The following is a 24232-nucleotide window of genomic DNA, read 5'->3' as shown; positions in this document are numbered from 1 at the left end:
CTTTGAACTTGAGGGTTACCTTGTAACTGAGAATTACTCTGTACCTTAGGGTTGTCTAGTGTTTGAGAATTATTATGAACCTGAGGATTACCTGCTAGCTGAGGAATACTTTGAACCTGAGGATTACCTGCTAGCTGAGGAATACTTTGCAATTGTACTTGACCGTAGTTTTGTACTTGATTAAAAAATAGTTGTTGAGGAGTAACTGTTGTCGAATTTCTTGGATAACTCGAAGAATTTCCTGCTGGATATCAAGTAAAATTTATTGGAATTCCTTGATGTTGAGCAAGAAAACTTCGCTGTTTGTTCTGAAAAATTCAGTAAAATCGTTAACAATTTAGCATAAATAAAACTAAATAATTGCAGTACACGTTCAAGTTATCTAAAGTAAACAGACCAAAAATAATTATGCTATTTTATGAACAGTAGTCATTACTTATTTTAAGTTATTATTAGTATATTAAAAGAGGTTATTTATGATTTAACAAAACAAATATTAATGTGTCAATAATTTAGCTTATATACGTTATTATAAGATACACACTACCAAGATAGTTATTTGTTACAAAAATATTGTAACGGTACACCAAGTTGTATTTGAAACCGTTTTTTGTTTGAATTGAAAATACCAGAATGCGACGTTTGTAAATACTGGAGCAACTTTAATACAGTTAAGAAAGATAGTTAAGGAGAAAAGTAGAGAAAATAAAAAGCAGATATGAAGTTCCTGATGTAATGTTAATAAATTTAAGGACATTGCTATATAAACCAGCCACAAAGAGTGGTGGGGTAGTTCTAGCCACAGCCTGCTGCAGTAAACATGTTATTCTAGGATAGCCATTTATATTTATTGATTGTTTTGTGTAAAGTTTATATTTAAGAATGTTTTCATCACATATATATTTTTATTATTTTAGTTTTAAGCAGTTCGTTCTTATTTTAATTTCAAGACTCATAAGGTGAAATTATTTTAGATTTTGTATCTAAAGGTTTTAATAACACTCAAAGTAACTTATAAAGCATTAAGTATTTTATATATTTCATGGTTTTTAATATTTGTTAGTGTTTGCAATGGTAACTTAGTACATTATGTATATTCATGTCATGCCTAGTTTTATGTAGAGTAGCCCTAAGTAATATTTAATAATATCGTTTAGTATAAGTTAAATTAAAATTATTTGTTAGTAGGTGTTTTATTTATTGTAACCATTCAAGTAACTTTATAAATTTATTGTTTAAGAAACTTACAATTCATGTAATATTGTACAAAAAAACTAACAGCAAGATACTGATTGATGTCTAGATCTATGGCTTGTCCCAAAGCAGTTGAAGCCCGCTTTCTTTGCTGTTAAAAAAGATATTTTGTTTATTCAATTACATAGTAAAACTATAATACTACTTGAAACATAGTTTTATTAAAAATTAATTATTCTTAATGCTTAGAAAGAATGTTTACTCCAGCACTTTAATTTTATATTATATATTTCTACCTATTTTTATTTGATTTTCTTATATTTATGTGAGTAATAAAAAAACTACATGTTTAAAAAACTCCAAACTTAATAAATTTGTAGAATATTTTTTAGATTAAAAAGTAAAAATGTCTTGAAATCAAAACAGGAAACTCAAATAACGAAGAATCTTTATTTACTAACGGTAACAGGAAGTCTAATATTTAGAAATAACTTATGTTTGTTGTTAAAAGCTAAAATTATTGCATTTCTCAAAAATTGATAAACAATTTCAACTTAAAGGCTTTAACCATTCTATTTTAAACAGAAAGTATAAGTTTTTAAAAGTAAAAAAATAATCATTTTAAAAAATAAAGCCTACAATATGCACACTCATAAATTATATACATTTTTTTATAATTTGCACAGCTAAAACTTTTGTAAAGTAACTTATCAAAATCCTTTTATTACATATAACGTTTCACAACTAAAAATTATAAATTTATTGTTTAAAGTTAAGATTTAAATTTTGTTAATAAATTTATATGCTAATAATTTCAAAGTCATTTTGAATAACGTAAATAATTAAAAAAATATATTATTGAGTGCCATGATTATTTAAGTAAAAAGGCTTTCTTTTTTTTTCAAACATAAATCTTTTAATTTTACCTTATAAAATTAATTAACAAACAGAATGTTTAAATATATTAAATCAAATAGTTCAACAACTAACCTCAGGTGGTAAGTAAGGTAAAATTGAATTCATTATTCCAAAAAGAATGTTTATTATTTCACCCTGTTGAAAAAATATTCTAAAAAATTGAAATATTCCCGTATAAAGTATTTCACATTTTTTTGGTAAAAAAAAAATATTACTTGAAAGTGTTTAAACTCTGTATCACTATTTTTATATTAAACTTTAAATAATTTGTTTTTGACTTATCAAATGTTATATATAAAAACTTATTTATGAACATTTTTAACCAACTATGATTTTTAGTATATCTAATAACATTTCCTTTTATTTTTTTGACTTAAATTAATTCTATTAGTTTTTGTTAAGTTATAATTTATTAATTTTTTAGGCAATTTATTAAAAACTCACTCGTTTTTGAACTTCTAAGCTTAGACTTGTTGCATCATCGTAAAACTAGAAATAAAATTTTGCTTTAAAAAAAAAGTTTAATGTGTGATAAATTATGTTTTAATTTGTTAAGTGAACTTTACATCGTAATGTATTAAAATATTTATTAGGTTTTTACATTTTAATACGTTGCCCTGTACTTTTCACACTTAAATATAGTGTAATCTTGATTGTCAAAAAAATTATGTAGCTACATTAATTTTAGTAGAGTATAATTAATTTTATTTGTTATAAATTACCTTTGTACTTAACTTTTGGGATTCATTTCTTTCTGCAACAACTTTTTCATACTCTGTCCTTAAACTGAATATTTTATTTTATATTACTTAATTTTAAAAATCATGTATTGATTTTTTTCAATTTAACTATTTAAAATGAGAAAATTTTTTACGAGATAAAAAGTTGTAAACAAAACTTTGTTTTAAAAGCTTATATTAAAGTACTTTAAAAATTCATGCCATCTAAAAAATAAAAGAATATTAACAGAACCATATGTTTATTTTTCGTTTAAAGGTGAGTAAAAAAGCTTGTATTTTTAATACTGTAGCAACCTAACTAACGATTGAAATTGAATTTGCATGTGTGATGCTTCATTTCTTATTTTTTCACAAAATTCAAAAATATTGTCTGCTCCCAAACTGGTGTTCAATAACGGATTTGCACGCTGTAAAACAAACATAGTATAAATCTTGCCAGTTCATAAACATTAATAAAAAAAAAATTTAATCAAAAACTAGACAAAAAACAAATCACTTAAATCCTCTTATAATTATCTACTGGTTACTAAAATGTTATTTATAGTATTAGCTTACATTTCCATTAGAGTTATGAGGAATCATCTAAATGATTTTTTAGTTTTCAATTTTTATATATTACTTAAATACTTTACAAGTATACCTAAAAATATATCAATAAATTTTGTAAACAAAAAGTCACAAATGGTAATAAAAGCTAATTTTAGAATAAATCATTGGAGCTAAGGTTCTTGTATTGTGTTTTTAATTTATCTAACTTTAGTTGTTAAACTAAGTGTATAAATTAGCACTATAGATAATAATGTATATTTTACTTAACAATTTTTTAATAATCTTGTTTTAAGATCATAATTGTTTTTACTAAGTCGTAAATGCTTTAAACTTTTTTTCTTTAAGTTAGTTCGTTTAACTGCTTACACTTTAAAGAAAAATGGTTAAGCCTAACTAAAACTTGAACAATGACATCTCATACACATGAAAATATTTTTTTCATGCATTTAAAGCTGTACATTCAATAAAAACAAACTGATATAAAATTTTAAAGCTATTTTAATGTTTAGCCTCAAGGAATAATACAAAAAGAAAGTTTATTTTTGTTACTATATTCAATATTATTACCTAAATTTGACTACTATTACTTTTTTTTAAACTCTCATTTTTACAACTGACGAAATCTAAAAAAAACCGTTATTAAAATTTGTTTTGACATTTCCTGTAATATGAACATATGTTTTACAAAATCAAAATAAAGTTTTACGAACTATCTAAACTTTTTTCCCATGTTTTACCCAACTTTTAGTACTTTTTGTTAAACTCTGTAAAAAATGAGGTACTTAAAACTAAACCAAATTTAAAGTATTTATAAGCTGTACTAATTATGAAATCTTATTCTAATATATAAATAAATGAGTAATTTAAAGATGAAAAATATTTATACATTATAATTTTTTGACTACCTTTACAATATTGTCAGCTTTTATTTTACAGCTTCTTTAAGTATTTATGAGATGATAAAAATAAGAATAGATTTAAGAACATAAACAAACATTACAATAGAACTATTTATTTTTGATGAGCTGTTGTTTAACAATGTGTAGTTACGACTTTGAAAAAAAAAATTGTTTTAAATAACTTATAAAACTTAATGAGATATTCATTTAATAAATAACGTATTCAAATAAAATTGTACTAACGCTGTAATTTAAACACTGAAGCTGATGTACCACGTAATCACACAAAAAAAAGAAAAGAAGAATTCACAAATTTTGTTTATATTTAGCTATCAAATTCATTTGATAAGCTTTTTTATTTTTATTCATTCCATTCGACTTTCAAAAATTTGATAAATCGGAGCAGCAGGCTCAATCTGTGTCACTTGCATCTTGTGCATCGCAGTGTGAATCAAATATCACATTTTGCGATGTTGAAAATTCACTAAAGCATTTGACAAGCTGAACTAGAGTAGGGGACAAATCGAGAAAAAAACTACTAAAATAAGACCAGCATAGTTTTTATTTGATAAAAAGTAATTCCAGCTATTAAGACAATGAAGTGTTTTGCATCAATATAATTTATAGTTACTTTAACTTTTAAGTAAACAAATATTCTATAACATTTACAAACTGGTGTAGTTGTAACATAAAAAGATTTTGAATAAGTTCAAAATAAAACTTACAAGTTTGTTTTTTTATAACTTTCACACTCCCTAATAAAATACAACGCAACGCCACTGCTAAAGGATTAACTGGTTTAAAATGTTTAAAATTTGTAAAAAGTTTATACCTTTTTCTGATTAAAACTGTAAATAATTTAATTTAATGTAAAATTCAAGAGAACAATAAGTTCCTTGTGAGAGGAGCAAACTAAAACTGCAAAAAAAAAGTTTTCTAAGAACAATATATTCTTTCCTACAGTTTTTAGGATACTTACCTCAAACTCTAAGGAAATGTCCTTTGCAATATTTAGATAAATTTATTTCAGCATAATCTAAAAATACTAAAAAATAACTTTTCATAACAGAAATAAACAAAAAAAGATTTAATTATAAAAAATTCTACTTAATATTTTTTTAAACTTATATTTGAGAAATTTTAAAATACTTAAAATAAACCATCTTAATGATATTAAGAAATATATTATGTAATAAATAAAGTTGCATTAAAAAATTATTTATGAGTTTTTTATTATTTAAAAGAAAAAGTGCCGCCGGAGAGGTTCGAACCATCGACAGCTATTATCAAGACCGGCGCTCTGCCACTGAGCTATGGTGACTGCTATTTAAAGTGGTTTTAGGGTGATTTTAAAGCAAATAGTATTTTACTAGTCCTGGAAATGATGTTAAACTGTTGTCGTGTATGATTCGATAAACAAAAAGTTTTTTCGTGCACCAGGACCTTGGATCATAGGTTTTTAGCGTTTTTTGTCGTTAAATAAAATATTGTTACGTCACAATGTAAAGATAATTATTGTCATGTTTATCATACGATTTTGTTTTTTTCAATACGACATATGAAATAAATGTTTTCTACCATTTCTATAAAAACTTTTTTTCTGAAATTAAAGCCAAACATAAAAAAAACTAGTTCGTTTGTTAAATCACAAAATAAATCGTTTTTGGTATAAGTAATTTTTATTAGCGTTAGACATAAATATATTTGTGTAGATATATGGCCATCATATGTAATTTTATAAATTTAATTACTGTTTTTGACAAATCAGTAATTTCTGTTTAAAATATTTTTACATCTTTTCACATTTTCAAATTTTTTATAAGTTGTTAATATCAAAATCAAAACTTTAAAATTTACACCAAAACTTTAAAATATTTTTTATAACACTCGACAAAAAACAATTTAAAAAAAGTTTACTAGTGTAAATAATTTACTTATAAAGTTTAATAATAACTTATAATTGAATTTTTTCTTAAATCAAATTTTTAATAACATTTTGAAATAGAAAATATTTAAATATTATTAAAACTAAAACTTTAGTACACAAATTATCAAAATATATCTTTAGAAAACCTTTTTTTTTGGTACTTGTATATATTTTTTTACATTAAAAACTGATCACTCTTCTAATAATTAGACTCATTACTATAGATGTTGAAATTTTATTTCTACTAGTAATTTATTATCAATACCTTTAATACTATTTTTCACTAAAGAGAAAAATATAAAATCTAAAAATAATAGTTTATGAAAGTTTTCAGAGTTTTGCTGAAACTTTTGAATTTATAAAAGCACTGTTACATAACTAACTAACTTTATACAGTCTTACAAAGTTCTCACGACTTAGTTAGAACAGTCAATCTAAGTTTGGAATGTGTTTATTTATTGCCTAAGAATGCATAAACGTTTAGTTTGGTAAACTAAACATTTAGTTTATTTAATGCTTTATGTTCTATATGTTAACAAAATTGTTTGTAATAAGTTAAATATTTGATAAATAAAATTTATAATAGTAATAAATACAATTAAGATTTTTAGTTAAATGTTATAAACTTTTGATTTATACATTTTAAACTTAACAAACCATTAAAAACTACTCAGTATACTTTAAAAAGCTTATATTAGTAAAAATTAGTATTTTAGTGAAGTATAAGCAAATAGGTACTGTAACTAGGATTAGACCCGGGTTGTCAAGGCCACAACGTTAGTTACTCACCACCAGTGACCACGTGTGGTCCGTTTGTTAAGTAAAAAAGTCACTTAGTTTGAAACATTTAGATGTTTAACATATTTTTAGGTATTTTTAACTCATTTTAAACTTTTCAACAATATAAGTGAAAACAATGGTAAATGTTTCTTGAATAAAATGTTTTTCATACACAACATAAAAGTATAAAAATAATGACACTTAGATAACAAATTTAAACAAATCAATTTATGTCAAAAAATAGTAAATTTCATAAAATGAAATAAAAAGATCATATTTTTACTAATATTTAAAAAAAATATTATGTTAATTAATAGTTATAAGTTTTTTTAGTTATTAATCACTTAAAATTTGTGACAAAAAATTAATCATAAATCTATAAAAACTTGCATCAAAACTTTATGAATTACAACATAGAAGGTTTTAGAGAATAAGTTATTAAAAGATTATTCTTGAACTTCTTGATTTTATATAAAATTTGTTCAATTTTCCTTTGTTTTTAATTATAAATTGTTATCTTTACTGTATAAATCTTTATGGTATCCTAATTATTTCAAAGCTATTAAATAACTATATTCTGATTTTTAGTAAATAGTTATAAATTTTCAAATTTATATTCATGAAAATAAGTAACTCTTAATTAAGTTAAAATTAAAAATGTGGAGATGCCGGGAATTGAACCCGGGGCCTCACGCATGCGAAGCGCGCGCTCTACCCCTGAGCTACATCCCCACTTGGTTGTAGGTCAATAATTTGCTTTATATATTGAATGTTTGTATGTATTTATGTACTTGAAACAGGTAAAAATTGCACGAAGACAAATTATCACAAGGGGAATAGTTTACACAAAGAAAACTTTGAACGGAAGGTCATTTTTGCACGACAGTTAAAAAAACAAAAAAAAAACATATATATATATATATATCTGTATAACAAAAAAAAAACTGAAAGAATCATTTTTTTATTAGGTAGAAAAAAAAAAGTTACTGACTGAGGGTAAGGATTATGGATAACAGTGATAGTAAAAATAAAAAATTAAAATTAACTAACAAAAACTTTTATAGAGAAAAACTATAAATAGAAAAACAAAAACAAATTAGTTAATAGAAGCAAAAACTATCGACCGAGGGTAAGGTTTAGGAGTAATAGTGATAAGAAAAAAGATAATTAAAATTAATGTTTATATATTTTCAAATTAACAAAAAAATAAAATTATTAAATAAATAAATTCAACCCGTGCAAAAATGACTTCTTGCAAAATTGTCTGCTCGTGCAAAAGTGTCTTCGTGCAAAAACGACTCTGCGTGCTAAACTGTCTTTGTAAAAAATTTTTTTAGTGTAATTTAGTCGCCTCGTTTATAAGTGTCTTTACATTTAGTCCCCTAGTGCAATTTAGCCAAGTCGTGCAATTTTGCCCGCTAGCGCAAATTTCGACAACTACCCCCTTTGCACTGTTCGAGCACAGTATAAATCTAAATAATACAGATTACTAAGCAGGCTGTGTAAATAAAAAGTTGAGATGTTTTTTTTTGTAAATAATAATAAATTAAATGAGTTACATAAAAACTTGTTTAATTATACAACATTTTTCTTAACGATTATTACCAAAAAATTTTCATTTTGCCCGCATTTTTACTTTAATTCTTTTTATTTTTATTTAGATTTTAACTTTATTAAACAATTTAAGATGACAAAATTTTAAAATTTGTTAGAATTAAATTTCTGTTAAGACCGTAGGTAAATCACACCAAATATAAGTAAGTGACAAAAAACTACATTCATAATTAATCTGTAAATATACGTATGTTATAAGATTACTAATGTGCTTTTAATTGTTAAATAAAATATTATTTCAGAAAAAGTTACAGATTTTTTTTATAATTATCTTATTAATGGAATTAAACTAACAATTTACTTTTTTAATTGAGTTAAATTTAATTAGATAAAAGTATTATTTCGAGACAATTTAACATGTATAACTTATTGCGAAATGCAATCACAAATACTATTACTTACATATGAAAATTGTTTGCATATTAGCTTTATAAACGAAAAAAAAGTTAGCTTCTCGTGGCTAGTTGGTCTAGGGGTATGATTCGCGCTTCGGGTGCGCGAGGTCCCGGGTTCAATTCCCGGACAGGCCCATGTTCTTTTAGTTCAAAATAAAGGTTTACCTTTTTTTTTTTGAACTAGGTTATTGAGAAATAAAATATCTTAAGTCTCATTAGTAACCATCGAATCGAGCTTCGTATGAATTATATATATATTGATGAATTGTTATGTTTGATTAACTAGAAATAATAAAACTGATGTTAGTGTGAAATTTCAATATAAACTACTGAACAAGTTATGCAAAATAATATTAGGAATTATAAAGTTAGGCTTTATGGTCAGTTGTTAAAGATGCATATTGTTTAACTTATGATTGTAGACTACACCTTTTTTGTAGATTTAATTTTAAAACTGAACAGAAATTTTTATATAAAATAACAAAAATAAATTTCCCTCTAATTTAAAGTCGCTGAAAACGATATTTTTCTCACTGTTTTAACTTGGTTATTATAATCATAACCTGACTTAATACACTTTTTTATTTTTTAGTGCTGATAATCGTATGCCATATATATATATATATATATATATATATATATATATATATAGAATAAGGTTATTATTTAAATTACAACACCTTCTACTGAGCCAACTTGAAGAGCTTTCAAATAATTTATTTGAAAAATAAGATTTAAAAAATACTTTTAAAGCGTTTAGCTTCATGAAAAATATGAATTAGTATTTTTAAAATTGTATTTTTCATCAGTTTGCTAAACATAGATGCAAAGGTTCTACAAAAAACAAAAAACAGTATGACGTAATACTGTACATTCAAAAATTTAGTAAAAAATCGATCTACCATCTAACTTTCAAACAAGTAAAATTAACAAAAACAACAGTTAAGTGACTATAAAATACTTCAAAATTGTATAATATATAGTTATTTTATAGTCAATAAACTGTTGTTTTCGTTAATTTTAGTTGTTTGATTAGTTAGAAGGTAGATCGATTTTTGTACTGAATGTTTGTAATGTACAATATTACGTCATACTGTTTTTTGTTTTTTTGCATAACTTTTGTATCTTTGTTTAGTACAGTGCTTTTTATTTTGAATTTAACTGGCTGATAATCAAAGCTTTATGAAAAATTAAAGCTTTGTGAAACATATGTTCCAGAATTTTTAAAATCGCCATTTGAATAAATTATATATATATATATGTATACGAATATAGAATTTCTTAGTTTATTTTTATTAAAATTTAAGTGTGTGTACCACTCAATGACCGAAAAGTTTAACTTAGTCCTTAAACCAAAAGTTTTAAGAGTATTATTGTTTTTCATCAATTTTTATATGATAAACTTGTTATTAGATTCTATTTTAGGAAAAAAAAAAAACTTGGAAACAGAAATTTTTTTATTTCTTTTTTTTTGTTTGTACAATTGGTTGTTTGTTTCCTGATATTGTATAAAGATTACTTATTCATATAATAACTTTTTAACGGTTTTAACAACTATTTTTAAGTTTTTTTTTTTATAAAACTAACTCATTACATTCATTGCGCAGAAAGTGAACTAAAAATTCGAATGGTTATAATTTTGTTATGATATTAATGTTATAACTATTATTAATAAAGGTAGCACGACCTAGATTTAAAATCAGTACCTATTGATTATTAATTAGGCGGCTTAACCAACTAAGCCATAGAGCCTTATGGGAAATCGAACATTAATGCATTTATTATCTAATTGAATTATTACGTCACAACTAAAAGCGATGCCCTCGTTAAAAGCGACTTTTAAAATTCATTAGCAAATTTGTTTTGTCTTGCGATTATTGCTGTACATATTACAGATGAATGTTTATAATTTTTTTTTCAGCTTTTTTATACATATTAAAGTATTAAATATAATTCTAGATAATCTAGCCTTTTTGATGTTCAAATTGTAACACTATAAAGCAGAGTTTCCCAAACCTTTTTCCAAAATATTAGTTTAAATAAATTAAAAAAGCTATGGTCTCTTCCAACAAGATTGTTCAAAAAAATACTATTAGACCTTTTTATTTTCTCGTCATCATCAACTCCAGAATATCTAGTGTAATTTAAATATCTCAAACTTTGACTTCATAGCTTCCCTGTGGCCCCTTTATTGCTCATGACTATCTCAATTTCGGTCATAGCCCCCAAAGGGGCCACATGGCCTAACTTGGAAAACCCTGCTTAAAACAAACAAGATGTCTTATATTATATCAACAAAAAGTAGTATATATGTATAATTTTATTCTACATAAATATTTTAACCTATTACAAACCGTAAGATACCGTATCTTACAGGAACGTGTCTAAATTGCTCGAAGACAAAATTGCACGAGGTTAATAAATTGCACGAAAACAAAATTACAGGAGTGTATAAAGTTGTACAACTAAACAAAATTGAACGAAGACGATTTTGCGCCAAGGGTAAATTATTCACGAGTTACATTTTTGCACAAGAGTAAAAAATTATAGAAAAAAAAAGCTTATAAAAACAGAAAACAAAATAAGTATAAAAGAAAAATGTTACTGATCGAAAGTAAGGATTACAGGTGAAAGTGATAGTAAAAAAAAATAAATTATTATTATTTTTTTAATTATGATACTAATAATAAATATATTATAATAAATTAACTTACTGACCGAGGGTAAGGGCTAGGGGCTTAAAATTTACAAAAATTTTCGTTTATGTTATCATCATTGAACTATGTTTAAAGTAAAATAGTCAATAAAAACTACTTTTAAAATCAAAATATAGAATAAAATACTAAACCTAATATAGCTTTATTGCAGAAAACACTTTCAAATTAGTTCCAAAAAGGTATGTTGGCTGATTGAAATGCAAACAGTTTGTACCAAGCAACAAGCTTACGATTTACTTTCTCACGTTCTCTCGCATCTACCAAGATACACGTGCTTAATATTTATAAACGAATTATTTATAAGCTTGACGTGTGGTCCTATGGTGTAATGGTTAGCACACAGGACTCTGAATTCTTTGATCCGAGTTCAAGTCTCGGTAAGACCTTTTTTTTGTTTTAAATCAGGTTACGATGTAGATTTTATTTATTTTAATAAAAAATAAAATAAAAATCCTAGAATTCACTACGTAAAAATAGTTACAAAACATAATTTTAGTAAAAATTTGTTTATAGATCCAATAAAGCTCATTATAAAATAATTTAAATTATTTTGATCATTGCTAACAACAAAAAATAAATTGTATTTCTATTGAAATGAAGTCAGAAAACTAATGTGAAAATGCTTTTTTAAATCTTATAACTTGTTTTTTAAAAACTTTATATGCATTTGTAATAGAATAAGTGAATCTTGCTTACGCTTATAGTTTGTAAAATTGTCTTAGTATTTTTTTTAATATATATAAGAGTTAAATATAGTATATGAACTTAAACGTGTAAAGAGAATTTTCTTGCCGACATACTTAATAGAATTCTTAAAGTTTATTAATATAAAAAATAATAATATTTTAGTTGTTAGTTTCGAACTAAATTTTTTTTCGCACTATTATGCTTCTCGTACAAAATTTCATCATACTTTGTTTTTTCTGTTAAATAATGTTTTTACATTCAAACATTTTCCAGTTTAAACAGCTTATAATTATATGCAAAAGCCTAAATAAAACAATTATACTGTTTTTTATATTTGTTAAATTTTGTAATAAATTATTTAAAAGCTTTTTAGTGGGTTCAGTAAATATTGAATTAGTTGATCAAGTTTTATTTTTTGTATATATATATTCAAGAAAAATTCAGAATTCAGAAAATATTCATCAACAAACTGCATCAAAAATTCGAAAACTTCAACAAACTTAAAATGTTGTAATTAATTATTTAATGTTCATAATTTTTATAGTTGAGTTGAAGTTTTTTTTTTTATGCATTTATACAGTTTGGACAAATTAAAAATCACGTCATTATTATTTTTGTTTATTTTGTTTGTTTCTGTAGTAATAGTTTAAGTACATAATTCTACTTAAAATAAATAAAGTTATAAACACCATGCTTAATTAATGTATTGTTATTTTTCTTTTTAATTTATCCACCTTGTATAAACTACTTATAACGTAAATAAATAAATATATATATATATATATAGATATAAGTGTATACTGTTTAATGTAAATATATTCTAGTCTTTATTTTGAGTTTTTAAATAAAATTTATTTTAAAATAACCATCACTTCAAATTAAAAAAAAATATAAATATTAATTTTTGATCATTGTACTTTTTTTTAGTCAAGACAGTCTAAAAAAGCTTTAACATAACATTCAATTAAGTTTTAGAATTAGTTTTAATTTTTCGAAACCGTGTAAATTAATACACATGTATTATTACATAATGTGCAACAAAATAATTTAAAGTTTTAAAATACAAGATTAATAAAACATTTTATTTAAAAGTTTAAATTCGCACATGAACCTAAATAGTTTCTGCAAAACTTCAAGGTTGTTTTTATATCAAAGCGTTTTAATTATTTCTGCTATTAAAATATTAGTAGTAAAACATGTTTTAAAAATAAAACCTTGGTAATAAACAAAAACTTAGACTAGTTACATAAAACTATTAAGCATTTGTTACATCGACGACAAGCTACAGACAAGGAATGTTATATATTTTTCACCTAAACACGTTAGCACGCACAATATATGGGTGTTTACTTGTGCATACGTATATAAATATTAAAACTTGCTCAGGAACACCTTCCCAGGTGGTCTAGTGGTTAGGATTCGTGGCTCTAGCCCACGCGGCCCGGGTTCGATTCCCGGGTCTGGGAACATTTTTGATTAGTAACATTTTTCTCAAATTTATAACCACTTTATAGTCTGTTGAACTTATTTAAGATTTTAATGGTAAAAAATTTTAGACAATACTACTTAAATTTTTTAAATCAAAGTTATAAACTAAACTTTTGAAATTAAATTTTATAGTTAGTGGTTTTCAAGACTTTATTAAATTTAAAATGTTAAAAGAATTATAAAAGTTTTCAATTTTAATAACATTTTATAAGTTATCATTATAAATTGTTGGTTGCAATTGTTTTTATTTATATATAAACAAAAAGTGTAAGTTAAAAGATTACATTTTAGCCTTTACAAATAAGTTGTTCAAAGTTTTTTGATTTCATTAAAATTAGAAATTTCAAGACATCAATATAAAGTATTTATATCTACTTTAATATGTTTTGAACTTTTTTACACTATCAATTTAATTCCATTTTTATGACAGTTAAACATATTTTTATTTAATCAGATTCATAATGAAAAGTTTTTGTTATATACACAAAATAAAAATATTTTAGATCGAATATAATTGTAAAAAATAAGTCTTACAAATTATTCAAATAACTAAAGGTATATCTAAAACGGTATTAATACAAATAATTTTTATTATAAAACGCAAACAGTGTTTGTTATACTATTCATAAATTACTGTTTTTTATTTTTTATTTTTTGAAATTAAAGTTAAACCTAATTTAGTATTATTGTACATTAACTTTGTACATTTGTTCTAATATTTAAATGCTTATACTGAAGTAGACTAAAAATGTTATTCAAAACACACCATTCAGAGATAATAGTTTAAGTCTGTTATTTAACCTGCGTTCAATAGCTTTTATTAAACACTCAGTAAATACTAAATTTTTTATATGCATACTAATGTCTTTTCAACTGCCCTTTACAAGACATTAAACTGTATCCGTTGTGTATTACTCGATAAACGAAAGATTTTTCATATCCAGGTTTTTAAACCAAACTTTTTTAGCGGTTTTTCTTTTCATTTAATATACAATAATACCGTCTTTAACTAGTGTTAATTAAAACAAAATCTTAAATTTATCTTAAAGTACTATTATTATTCCAATAAACCGAATTGAAATTCAGAATTATTAAAGAAGATTACCCCACACACACTTTAGTATGGTATTATAAGATTATTAGTATACCTAACATATATTGAAACTACACTTTTTTACCTTTTACAAAACAACTAGTTTTAGAAATTATGAATAACTGACAAATTTTAATAACAATTCCATGATTAGAATAATGTTTGATAGAATTAATTATCTTAGAAATACAAAAGTTTTTAAAATCTAACTATTTTATCTTTATTTACTAATTACAAAAGTATAGTTCTATAATAACAAATGTTTTTTAAAGAGCTCAAAAAATTAATGAATTTTGAATAAAATTTAAGAATGTATTTTATCGAAAGGTGTTTTACTTTAATATTTATAAAACTCGTCTACCTTTTTAGACTAAATCTTTACAAACTATTCTTAAAAAAAGCTACATAGAAATCAAGACAACTAAACTTAACTTTATCAACTCGATATTATACTGTGTTTTGATTAAGAACCTAAATTTTAGTAATAAACTAAACTTACAGCTACTTTTTTTTAAAATTTAATGTAAACACTCATGCTTGTATCAAATTTGTACGTGAAAAAGAGGACGAGTTCAAAACCCACCCGCGATCAATATCCATTTTTGACTATATTTATTATTAATTTTTTGGTAAAACTAACATATCATTAATTTGATTACATAAGAAATTAAATTGTTCTGTAAGCTATAAAAATATATAAATATTGAGAGCTCTATATTTTTTAATATTTTCAAACGTGTTTATTAGAATATAGTTATAAATTATTTACGTAAAAAAATAAACTATTTTAATTTATTCGAGAAATTCTTCATTATACTAACTTTAAAAAAACTTTTTCAAAATTTAGTTTTTAGCTTTTGTTTTAGTAAAGAATATAATTATAATTAATTTTATAGTTTATTTGTGTTAAAATTTTTAAATTAATGACTTTTAAAACTAAGTTTAACTTTTACTGTTATAGGTTAGCTGCAAAAAAAAGTATTAGTTTTATTCTTAAACAAAATTTACATTACTTATACAGAAAATGATATTACAGCACACTTTTAAAGATAACGATAGTCAGTAATCAAACAAATACTACAAGCACAGGTAATATTGTATTGTGATTAGTTGTTGAAATAAATTGAAAAAAATGTCTGTAATAAAAAACTAAAATTAAACGGTAACTAAAATATGTTTTAATAGTAGGAGCTTTGTATTTTCTAATATTTTGAAAGAATTTCATTAGAATGGAATGTTAAAGTATTTACATAATAAAACAAACTATTTTAAACTATTCGAGTATTTATAATCGTTTATATATTATTTTAAAAGCTGTAGCCGAGGGAAAAGGTTTACCAGATTGGGGTATTATTTTATTTGCAGTTCCGCTAATTGTGTTTATATTTCAACTTTGGTGAATTGTTGGAAAGGCAATAATATTTCCAGGAAGAAGAGTATTGGATGATACAGGTTTGATATAATTGTAATTGGTACATGTTGTTTAGTTTGGTAAATTACGTTTAGTATATCAATAAATTAAACAAAGAAAAATAGTTTGATAGTATTTTTATGTTTATATGGAGTATTATATTAACGTTCATACTAGATGAAGACACAATTCATGTTATACGATTTGACTAACCTCCAACTTTTAATGAAATAATGAATTCTGATAATTAGTTGGAGTATGAAAATGAATCACAATCTTTATCGAATATAAACAAACAAGAAGTGAACTTCAGGTCAAATACTAAACTGCCAACATATGAAGAAGCTCTTAATATGATATAAAATAAAATTCTTAAAAAGCGACCTCTCGTGCAAAAGTGACGCTCGTGCAAAATTGAGGCTCGCGCAAAAGTAACATCCATTCAACTTATTAATTGTAAAATACATTCTCAACTTGCAGACACGATTTCAGTTAAATAAGTAATATAAATTATTTACAACCTTATAAACTTACTTTTGTTAAACAGTAATATAAGTCCAATTAACACTTATAAAACTACTAAACTAATTAGCTTAGTCAGTCTAAACATTAGCTTAAGAATTAACCTTAGAATTATTATATAATTATGGCCGAAATAAAAACAGTTTAATTAAGATAAGCAAATAAATTCGTACAAAATGATTATATAAATGTAGTTTATTTCGAAGAAATGAAGCGAAGAGGATTAAAAAACGTTATATTCTCAGCTTAAAAACTTAGATTAATACTAAATTTGAGTTTTTAACATCTAATCGAAAGAAACAAGGATCAAATTAAAACATTTTAAATTAGAGCTCTAAATGAACATAGTAAAATACAAACTTTAAAATTTTTAATTTTTGCATCACATAATGCCTTATTAATATTTTAAAATTAGCTGTTTTTTAATTAGAATAAAAGGTTATTAGCTATACTAAATAGTATTTATAGAAAAAATATTACTGAAATCCGTATTAAAATTAAATTAGCTATACTTGTGTACATTTTTTATATTGAAAGTAAATATGAATTAATTTTACAAAATACTTATTATCCGAAAACTTATTACGAAATAGACAAAGCTAAACAGTTTAAATGAGCTTTTCAACAACATTTGGCCATTTTATTATAGCCATGATGTTTACTATACAACTATAATCATATTTGTTTAAATGTTTAGAACATCTTTTTCCTAGATTCTCATTTTAAAGACGAGGAACTGTGATAGCAGAAAAGCTGGTGAGATGTTTCGTTGGTTCGCTAGGTTTTTCACACCACTCACCCTTTACTGTATCGAAGCAAAACATACTCGATGAACCTTTAAAATAAGTATAAAGTTTGCGTCCAACACTAAAGACTGCAAATGGTCTATTTGAAGTACTGTCGTACAGGCTGAATGATGGTTTAAGAACAGCGAACTTTTTAGAAGTAGAATCATAAACTTCATTGATATAAGTTCCTCCTGCGATGACATACAATTTATTCTTAACTACAACTGACTCATGGAGACATCTTGAATAGTTCATAGTTGGAAATTCTGTCCAAGTGTCGTCTATTGGGTCGTAAGCTTCAACTGTATCTATTGTTTGATAGTTGTCTTCATCGTAATAATTGACAAAGTTAACAAACTCAAGGCCTGTATAGTGCTTGCCACCAGATACGATGATTTTCTCTTCAAAAACGCATGCAGCAGGATTTTCTCTTATTTCGATCATCTTTGATTTGTGCTTCCAAGAGCTACTGTACGTATCAAACTCTATACACAAGTCTCTTTCAGTATGACAGTCATCATAACCTCCGAACAAATAAATTTTATCCATGAAACCGCATACCGCATAACAATAGTAGTCATTTATATCTTCTATATTTGCTACTACTTTGCACGTTTTCGCAAGATGGCTGTACATTTCTACTTCTTTTACGATAATTCTATTCGACGAGTTACTATCTGGGACATCATTACCACCAAAAATGTAGACATTTCCTTTGAGATAAACCACTTTAGAGTTATAACGTTTTTTCACTAATGAAGAAACTATTTCTGAACTGTTAAAGTGGTCGGAATTCTTTATTCGCAGTACTTTGTTATCAACAACTTCATCAGCTTTTTCCACACCCCCAAAATACAAAATGTCAAATGAATCGTGACCGCAGCATCTTGCTGTGAAAAACGTGCTCGGTTTATTCATATAAAAATCAAAGTTGCCTTTCAAAATTTCATTTACGACCGCTAGGGAATCTTTGTTCTTTCTAAAACAGCTCTGTTCAGTTAAGATAGTTTTTAAGGTTTTATCTTCTAACAGTGAAAGACGTATTTCTTGTAGAAGCATTTTTGAAAACTTTCCTCTTTTTATAAAGTTGTATTTAATCCATTTATCAACAGCTTCGTAAACTTCAATCTCAGTTGTAACTAACAAACTTGATCTAGAAATAATTTCTTTAAGAAGATTTACTTCCAATTGCAAAAAGCTGTCTGTCTCTGAAATCATCAAAAAACGACTATCTATGTATATTAAAGCGTCTTTACTCGAAGAACAAAACATCTTTAAAAGAATGAGATACATGCGAAAGTCTTCAGGACTTATTTTATCTTTGAGACATTTGACTAGTTTTTGTTCTTCATTGTCGTCTAAAACTAATTTATTTAGCTGAATGGCTTGGACAATGTAAAGCTCTTGTAGTGTAACTTTTCCTGAAAAAAATATTCAAAAAGGTTTGACATTAATTTACAAACCAGTAGTAATAAGACTAGTTTTATAGTATTGGGTAAAGAAAAATTAGTAACATAGGTTTACCTAAACTAACATTTTAAAAAAACAAAATATTTACTTATAAACTGTAAAAATGTAGTTTATCAATTGTTTTTAAACATAACAATTTCACTTATTCTAAACAAACTTGGATAGAAAAAGTCTTTGCTAGCTTTTGAGTATTTAATGGCATTCTCCAATGTTTTCTTCTTTTGCGCTTTTGTGATACATTTCTCAACAAAAGTACAAACTTCAAGTTTATTAGCATTATTGCTTAGGTGTTCAGTTTTCAGAGTATCTTCTAGTTTAATTTTTTTAATACCAGCTGTTATCTTATTTACATCTCTCAATAAGTATGATTTAAGCTTTAAACCTTTTTCACTCATTATCCAAGTAGTGTAAAACTATTAATTAAACCTGTTTAGAATTTATATAAAAAGTAAGATAATAGTAAAGTAAACTAAAGCTTGAAGTAAGATTAAGAATAAATAGTATAACAGTATTACTTGAAATCAATCTAGTCGCTGTAGATGAAATTTCTGGTAGATATTTAAAATTGACACAACACTAAAACATGCATATTAAGTCAAAGTTATTTTTAAATGGCGGCTTAAAGTTACAAAACAATACAAAACATTAAAAAGAATTAAGGAAAAATTTAAAAAACATTAAAAGTTATTTTTAAATATCATATTAAAAGAAATGTGGGTGTCCTACATAACAAAAAAAAGTTTTCAACTACTTTTTAACAAAGTTATTAAAAGGTTTATTTCAGCTGCATATACTTCTACAACCACCTAAATTAGTTTAGCTTTATTAAATACTAAAAAATAAATTCAAGCAAAACTGTAGTTATTCTTGATAAACTTTGCAAATCTATTATCTATTTACTTACACTAGTTTTTATTTGGTAGCATTTGTAATATAACAAAGAGCTTCCGTTCTTAAATGGAGATCTCATTTATGTACATAAATGTTTTAGCTGACTGTAAGTAAAGGACCAGCAAAACTATTATTTATTAAATTATTAAGATTGTAAGAAACCTTAAACTACTTGTATAATGAAATCGAGTCAATAAAGTTAGACTGTATTAACAATGTTTAAAGTGCGACAAAATGTAACAAACTAAACTAAAAAACTGATACAAAATAAAATACTTTGACACAATAACAAAGATTAAAATCAGTCACCATCGTTACGCTAGTACAATGGGAATTACATAACTTTTTTCAAAGTAACAAATAGAAACAATGACTAAAAGTTAACTCATGCGTCAAAACTTAGAAGTAACCAAAGAGCGTAGCTCGAGCTCTTATGGAAATATTTGAGAAAAGAGAAAGAAGGCCACTTCCAATAATTTATCGATACATAGGCATTATAATATGATGACCTTTATATTGAAATGTAAATTAAAACCATATTCAAAAAAATAATAAACATTGTCTCATTTGTTAAAAAAAAGGGGTTTTAAGAAATATTATTAAAAGTAATTTAATAACTATGATTAAGTATATAATAATAAAAGTTTTTTTTCTGACTTAGCAAACATTAGAGGAAACACCTGAGTGCTTCAGTAAGACTTTAATTAAGTTAGAACTAATTGGATTTCGTAGACACTTTGATTCTATATTCCTTAAAACTAGACAAGTTCATTAGAAAAAACAATTGCAATAAGTGCTTGAATAACACTAACTAAAACAATTAAATTAAAATGTTAAGGGTAAAGTTACAAACTGGGAAGTTTCTTTTAATCATTGTGCCAAAAATTTAATACTGGATTATTCTTTCATAACAGAAGAATAAATAAAAAATAGCAACATAGCAGAATTTTTTATACTATAAATTTTACATTAAGCATAAGTCTATGTGTTAATAATACTTCAAAAAATCATTTTATAGTCTTCGATAAAAGCTTAATACTAGTATATCAAAAATATATAAGAATTATGTACTGCTACGATTTTACTTTTTAGTTTTAAAACTTTTGGTAGTCAATTGCTGTTAAAAAAATTATTCCTTTTGAATAAATTTTTATATGCATTAATAAAAACAAAAATATCAAGAGTTTATTAGATACTAAGAAAAAAAATAAATTTATTTTTGAGATTATAACATTTTTTACTTAGGTAGTTACTTATGAAATTTTAATAAGATAAAAAAAACAAGCTTCATTAAAATATCTATATTTTTTTTAAACAAAATGCTAACAAAAGAAATTACCAGAAAATTATTTTTATGCGTTTTAACTGATTAATTTTAATAAGTTAAAAACTATATTTACTACAACTCAAGAAGAATTGTGTATATACCAGACTAGTTAGGAAGAAATTAAAATGTAGTAAAAAAATCTAGTAACTTGTATCTATTTATGTAATAGTTAAGTAATGTTTATCTTTATTTGTAAAAACAAACCGAATAAATTATGTTTATTTTTGTAAAAAAATTAGTTAGCTTGTAATTTAATTCTTCAAACTTGTCAAAAACATTCAGAAAGTACTTCAAATAACAAAAAGCTATACATAACTCAAAAAGTTATCTTTGATAACACCAATTTTTATTTTTAAAAAGTTTCCGAACAACTAATTCACTAATTCGAACACCTAATAACTATTTTCAGCTCATTAATAAAATGTTAGTAAGTGTAGTTGGACGGATTGCCGATCCACGCCATCGAATCGGTTATTTTCACTTTCCTGCCTTCCTCCGGCTTCAAAACGGTCGGTTGGCCTCTGAAACGTAGCTGTTGAGCGGTTTTCTGATTTGCATGACTGTGTTGAACTCTGTTGGGGTTTACATGTCTTTGTGGAAGCATATTTGGATTCGGATGTCTCTGTGAAACCATATTTGGGTTTACATGTCTTTGTGAATTATAGTTGGATTTAGATGTCTCTGTAGAACCATTTTGATTTACATGTCTTTTTGGAACCGTATTTGGGTCAGTATAACTTTGTTGAACAATGTTTGGGTTTAAATGTCTTTGTGGAACCATATTTGGGTTAATATAACTTTGTTGAAATATATTTTGGTTTACATGTCTTTGTGGAACCATATTTTGGTATGCATAAGTTTGTAGAATAAAATTTGGGTTTGCAAAGTTTTGGGAAACTACATTTGGGTTTGAATGTATTTTTGGAGCTACATTTTGATTCTCATACATTTGTGTATTTACATTATGATTTGAAAAGCTTTGGGGAACCGTATACGGGTCTGCATTTTTTTTGTATAATATTTTTTTTATTTGCAAAGTTTTGTGTAGCTTTATTTAGGTTCAAATGTCTTTGTAAATCCATATCTTGATTCAAAAAGACTGGCTGGGCAACTTTAGGATTGGAATTTACTTTCAAAGATACATTTGGTTTGACATATCTTTGTGGAGCTGCATTTTGGTTTGCAACTCTTTGTGGTGCTCCGTTAGAATTTGCATAACCAGGTTAAGCTAAGGTGGCTAAAAAGTCGGAACTTGGATAATTCTGCTGAGCTTGATGCATTAGACGAGCATGTGACACCTGGTTGATATTATATGTGCTCTGACTTGCTTGAATGTTGGAAGCTCCGTTTGCAAACTTATGATTCACAGAATTTTGTTCAGGTGAGTATTGTTGATTTTCGCTTGGACTTGCAAAGCCGAGCTGAGTAGATTTTGGTTTGCATTGCTTCGTGGAGAATTCTTGTTAGATTCTGCATAATCACGAGTCAATGTCTTTTGCTCGGGAACGCTTTTTTGAACAATTACCGGGTAAAGAGGTAAATCTTTGTTTTCGTTTTTAGTGTCTTCGTCAACATCTTCTGAATTTTCTGACCGACTTTTACTGTTTTTTAGCTTTCAGTGGCATCTTTGCTGTGATCAGTATTACTAGATTGAGATTCCTTGTGTTGTGGATACGTTGATGCAGATTCATTTTTTTCTTGAATTAAACTTTCATTGTTATTTTGACTTTCCGAAGGTTTTTCCTCACTTTCGCATGTAACTTTAAACAGATCATGCTTGTTTGACAGTTCATTGTTCTTGTGAGCTTTCGATTGATCCGCATTGTTTTCAGCCTTTCCAGGGTGATGGATGTTTGGAGCGATATTGTTTGCAGGTCGGTTACCACGGAACCTATTGAACCTAGCCAGGCGCTTGGACTCTGCGATGCGCTTGGGCACTAAGCAGGGATATTTGAACGTCTTGTACAAACAAACGCACAACCCTGTGAGCAAAACCAAACCGCCGCAGAACCCGCCGATGACCGCGTCCGACCAGAAAGAAATCTCCAGCTTGGTTTTGTAGCTCGGGACTTCTTCGGCAGGATACTTAATTCCGTCATGCCCATAAACAACCATGGAAGCAGTGCAGTAGTATTCCCCGTGGTTGTGCGCGTTGAAGTGTTTGAACGTCAACAAGCCGTCGGGATCGACTTCAACGCCCAAAAAGTCTCTTCGCTCTTGAGATTGCAGTCTCAGCATGTTGCCGTTGAAGAACCACTCGAGCGTCGGTAGGGGTTCGTACTTGGTGTCGGAAACGTACTGAAGCGTGAACTTTCCGTTTTCCTCTATGCGCCCGGGTATGTACTCTATTGTGGGCTTGGATGGTTGGTAAACGACGCTGAGCTCGTAGCCTCCGTACAGCATGGGTTTGTTGTTGGGAGTGTTGAGTACCTGGCAAGTGTAAATTCCGCCGTTCGATCTGTTTTTGCACATAAAAAACATCAAGTCAAAACAGTAATTGAGAAGTAAAAAGAATATACTTTGATAATTGTTTAAACAAATTATTTTTAATCGGTTTAAAATGAAGAAAACGTTTTAAGCAGTATATGAAATTTAAATACTTTTTAGAAACAGAATTGTACTACTAATTTAAAGTAAATAAATAAAAAAACAGACTAGAAAAGTTTGGTACGGGGTTGTTTGGGGTAAAACCTGTCTGAAAGACTAAAAACAACAATCAGCATGCTTTGTAAGATATTTGAAAATAAACCATAGTGATAAAAAACTACTAATCGAGCCTTATAGAAAAATATAAGAAAAAGAACTCAATGGAAAAAAAAAAT

General features: G+C 25.8%; 2 non-coding genes across 2 annotated transcripts; one reads left to right on the top strand and one right to left on the bottom strand.

Annotated features, from left to right (window-relative positions):
* Window positions 1-7667: 7667 nt before the first annotated feature.
* Window positions 7668-7739, bottom strand: Trnaa-cgc (transfer RNA alanine (anticodon CGC)). The gene has a single exon. It is a non-coding gene; the product is annotated as a tRNA-Ala (tRNA).
* Window positions 7740-9079: 1340 nt separating this feature from the next.
* Window positions 9080-9151, top strand: Trnap-cgg (transfer RNA proline (anticodon CGG)). The gene has a single exon. It is a non-coding gene; the product is annotated as a tRNA-Pro (tRNA).
* The last annotated feature ends 15081 nt before the right edge of the window (window positions 9152-24232 follow it).

Source organism: Thalia democratica, chromosome 1, assembly GCF_965202585.1.
Source record: "Thalia democratica chromosome 1, ktThaDemo2.hap1.1, whole genome shotgun sequence".
NCBI lineage: Eukaryota > Metazoa > Chordata > Thaliacea > Salpida > Salpidae > Thalia > Thalia democratica.
Note: the sequence above shows the minus strand (reverse complement) of the source record. Positions and strands in the feature narration are given on the sequence as shown.